This window comes from Xenopus tropicalis, chromosome 1 (genome assembly GCF_000004195.4).
Source record: "Xenopus tropicalis strain Nigerian chromosome 1, UCB_Xtro_10.0, whole genome shotgun sequence".
In the NCBI taxonomy this organism is placed as follows: Eukaryota; Metazoa; Chordata; class Amphibia; order Anura; family Pipidae; genus Xenopus; species Xenopus tropicalis.
This window is the reverse complement of record NC_030677.2, coordinates 84,011,340-84,016,569: the sequence shown is the minus strand read 5'-3', so window position 1 is coordinate 84,016,569 and position 5,230 is coordinate 84,011,340.

Below are 5,230 nucleotides of genomic sequence, written 5' to 3'. Positions count from 1 at the left end.
CCTTGTCAACCCACACAATAAATAAAAAGGAAAAATAAAAAAAGGCTTGCAACAAAACAAAACAGAGTTTACCCTGAGGGACTAAGGTAGACACCAGTAAAGAGTAAATCTCCAAACCACTACTGTGTACCCATGAGAAGGCATGCACAAATACCACTTATGGTGAAGGTGACTACTTTCTAAAATTCAAAAAGGAGCTGACACATCCAAATAATACTTCCTGGCGCTCAGCCAATCTTTCAATTAAATTACTGTTTATGAAGCACACAAAATAAAAAAAAATCATTATACTCACAAACAAGAGGTAAATATTAGGCATACATCAAAGTGGGTGCAATTATGCACAAGTTTACTTTATTTCATGAGACTGCAGTCCCAACTGGAATATTATACTTTATATGTTGTACCGTTGTACCTCGTTTGGCTCTCTGGCCTCTCTCCACTTCCGTGCTTCCTGTTCCCATCCTCAGGCAAGCCTCCGGTAGTGTGGGACGTTTGTGGGCTTGCTTACATCGACTTGTCTTCCTGGCCATGACAGCTAAGCTAATATTAAAGCTGTTGGTAGTCAATCAAAAATCATTCCAACATATAGATTTTAAAAAAATGCAACATAAAACCAATAGTCAAGCCACTTGGGGGAGCCATGCTCATTTTAAGAGTCAGGGTGGGTCACCCTTCTAAGTCTACCTAATCATTACACCAAAGTAAACATTGAAGCCAGAGGTAACCCCATCAAAAAAATCAGCATAAGTACATTGTGCTTAGAAAAAAGGCTTCTGAGCTGTAAGACCCACCTGCATCCCTCAGGCTACTGCTGAACTGCAACACCCAAAACCCTTCTTAGCAGGAGTTTTTGTGAAAAACATAACTGGGTGGTAATTTCCGCTTCTTTTACATTTCAACACCAGATATTAATCTCTATTAAAACATTTCATCAGAATCTATTATGTATATGTGGCTAGCCCAGCTGGAACTAATATAAAGTTTAAAAAGCCCACTATATGGGTTACATGAAAAAAGGCTGGCTAGCTGCTCTTTATATATATATATATATATATATATATATATATAAAGCAAGAAAAAGCCAGCACTCACGTAAAGAATAGTGTAAGTCGCCTGGGTGCAGTTACCACGAAAAAATCTTGGTTATAGTCACAGTTCAGGAACCGCTCACGCAGGTCTTATGTAGTTATAAATCAGTTTATTGAGGTGAACAGAGGACTAACGTTTCGGCTGGAGCACCAGCCTTTGTCAAAGTCACAAAATGGAGTGTACAGAAACACTATATAGTGTGTTTGGCGGGAAAACCAAACGGACAGTGATCAAGAAAAAAAAGACTTCTCAGTGATGACATCGCAGACCCTCTACCTGTGATGTCATCACTGAGAAGTCTTTTTTTCTTGATCACTGTCCGTTTGGTTTTCCCGCCAAACACACTATATAGTGTTTCTGTACACTCCATTTTGTGCTGGCCTGCAACTGAGTGACGTCATTAGTTTGATTTTGGCGCCACATTTTGCTTATCAGGGGGTTTTCTTGCATGGATGTTCACTTTGAAAAAGGCTGAGGTTCCAGCCGAAACGTTAGGTTTTTGTTTGAATAAACTACTCTAATTTTCTACACTAAGCCCTGTGAGTGCGGCATTCTTCCAATTTTGCTCTCTAAACTACAACTCTAATACTGCACCCAGGCGATCTGTGAATCCTTCTGACGTGAGTGCCTGTTGCTTGGACTTCTATATATATATATATATATATATATATATATATATATATATAGTACTTTTTACTGGAAGTATTCCAATAATTTATATTGTAGCAAGCAGGAAAATAACTGTAAATCAATTGGGACACTGACACAGAATATACCATGCTATATGGACAGTGATACACAGTCAATAAAACCTACCTTCTTCTAACAAGATATATACTGCGGAGATAAGATTGATTTTTTTGTGCTCCATGGGTGCAGCAGCCACAGGTAGCCATGTTCTTATGTTCTTCACATCTTGAATAAATGATTGTGTTCTCCAAAATAGAGTCAATAATTATCTTAGCTGTGAGTGCACATTCCTAAGGACCATGGCTTCCGGTTATAGACATACAGTATCATGTGCAAATGCAAAAAGGATGTCACTCACGTTTTAGCTGGTGCAGAAACTGCCTCCACAGTAGTTTATTTGGAGCAATCAGAGAGAACGATACAAACATTTCGGGAACCTCAAGTTCCCTTTTTCAATGTAGCATAATAATTTTACACTATATGATGTTTAGATGTTGTCTTGGTAACCAGGTCATAGCCCTGACTGTGATCTTCATCACATGAACTAATACTGATGTCGCAAGATTTTGTAGGATCATGGACGCGCACTCTGGAGTTTAAATTCTATTCACTTGGGGTGGGTGTTGGGGAATGCTACATCGAAAAAGGGAACGTGAGGTTCCCAAAACATTTGTATCCTTCTCACTGATTGCTCCAGTCTCTCTTACACACAGACACACACTGTGTACACACACACACACACACACACACACATATATATATATATATATATCCCAAACTGAAGCAGAACACAAATTCAAGCATTACAGGCTTGAAAAACAAGAATTTTAACCAGGGTCATATATATATAGGCACATATACTGTATATATTAGATATATAATTTAAAAAAAAAAACTTCCACAACATAAATTTCCTTAGGAAATCCAGCAATGGAGAAGCAGATGACTTACATTAGAATTCCAATTCCAATAATTTAACTATTATATTTTTTTGACTCAGGATGATGTTCAAAAGAGACTAGAATATCTGAAACGGAAACAAAGGCCTAGGACTAGATGGTAATTATCCAAGGTCATTAAAAGAGCTCAGCTCTGTGGTTGCCAAACCTCACTATGTTATTTTACAAGATTTACTTCATTCAGTGTTGATAAATACAAGTTTATGCATAGGAATTCTAACTAAATGGTAGTGTTCTGGGTCCTTCCTTAATTGAGAAGGATTTGGATTTTTTGTGTACAACAAAAAATCTAACTCTAGGCAGTGTCAGTCAGTCAGTGCCTACTAAAGCAAAAAGTCTTGCATAAAAAGGACATTAACTTGAGAGAGCAAAACATGTTAAGGCCTTGCCTTGAGTATGCAGTGCTTATTTGGGCCCCAGAAAGAGTGCAGAGATATAAAACTAACCTACACAGGTTATTTTCTCAGGTGAAAAGGTTCTTACGAGGGGACATGAAGACTTTTTACAAGTACATAAGAGGGCATTTTAGACAGATAGCAGGGTATCTTTTTTCACATATGAAAGAACAGAGAACCAGAGGCCACCGCTTTAGACTGTAGGAACTGAACGTTCAGTTGAAACAGCGCAAATGTCTTCACGTTAAGGGCAGTGAGGTTGTAGAATTCTCTGCTGGGTGATGTAGTGGTGGCAGATTCTATTAATCCCTGTTACAGTGGCTTGTGTGAATTTTTGAACAAGCATAATATACAAGCCTATAGTAATCCCAAGATCTACAGTTATTTTAGTACAGGTGAGTGTTTTGATAGGTATGTATTTATGGGAGGGGCTGAACTTGACTTGACATTATTGTCTTTATGTTAGAGTGTTTACTGAGGATTCCTGTTAGCTTAAAATTAGAACTGATTCTTGTTACCAAGAAAAATTGTTTAATATATGCCTTTGCATTTCAGGGTCCAATTTGTACCTTTTACGGTGTACATGTGCAAAGTGGTTTAATTGAATGACCACTAGGTGGTATTGTGTAACTAACTTCTAGGTCATTCAGCTAAGAAATGAAGAGACAGAATAGTTCTGTAGTTATGTTTTACACATTGTAACGAACAAGGGCTTTTTCTGAGATCATATCTGATCTGTTTTTTTTCTACAAAAAAGCAGATGCAGAACATGTGCTACTAAGATCTACATATGTCAAGTTAAATTTATTTGATCTCCAGTTTAGAACCTCTCATTCCTTATTATAGCCCAGATGAGTCACCTCTCAAAAATCTGTTTCTCTTCAGTTTTCATTGTCCAAGCTGCATCCCACAGTCTACATTAGCTTATAGTTTATAAAAAAAAAAAGTCAGAATTGTTTCATAATAATGTATTCCTTTGGCTTCCACCCATTTTTTCTGTTAGGAAAAGCATAAATATTTATATTAAAGTGATATGCCAATAATATTGTAAAATTCTGCTTAACATTTTACACAAACTTACATGTGCTTTGGTAGTTTCTAAAATAATCATAAAATCTAAATTTTATTTTAGTTATTTTGCCACAGACATGGCATTATCGTGCTTTTATTCACACCATTTACAAAGAATAGTTTCATACTTCACAAGCAATATAACCGATTCACTGTGGGGAATAGCATAGCTGTTTCTGGTTCTTTCTGGATAAATGGAATTTTAGCTAATAGATCCTATGTTTCTGCATTATTTTGCTCTCTTTGGCAACTGATCAGAATTTATGTACATGTTATCTGGCAACCCATAAATGCAACACTGAAATAATACTAATAATCTTTGGAATTTAGGAAACATAGACATATGTGGCTTAATTTTAACTCTGACATTCCTATTATGCATACACTTGTAAAAGAAGATAATAGTCCTTGCAGACAATGTTGGACATGTTTTTCATGTATTGGTCAAATTACATGTTGTAATTCCATGTTCACCAGCCAGATCCCATTAAAATCAAACACTTACATAATTACAATTTATCACTTACTATTATAGTTACTTGGAATTGCACTGCTTATGACACTCTAGTTCAATTCTTTGCAAAAAACACGAATATGAGCAATGGATCACAATTATGGGCCACATGGAATTATGTTTATCTTGGCTATAACAGGATACATTTAATACATTAAATTATTGGCTATCATTGGTGTCTTAGTTGTTTCAAAAAAAAATATGCAACGCTACAGTACATTAATAATTTCAATCATTTTAAAAGATTATAGTTTATGTCCTGTTACAGTATGGGGCAGATTGAACTAACTTTTCTCAATTTTTAATGTTTTAAAATTTCAATATACTCATTTCCACGAATGTCTGACTTTTACAAAAAAGTCTACAGTAAACTGAAAAAGTACTTCTGGGAAAACGTTTCAGAAAAGTCACCAAACTGCAATTTTTTTTTTAATTGTCCCACTGAAACCTCTGCTTTTTCTAATTGTTCCACAAAAAACAAAAAAAAAAGGAATCTTAATTGTTTGTAC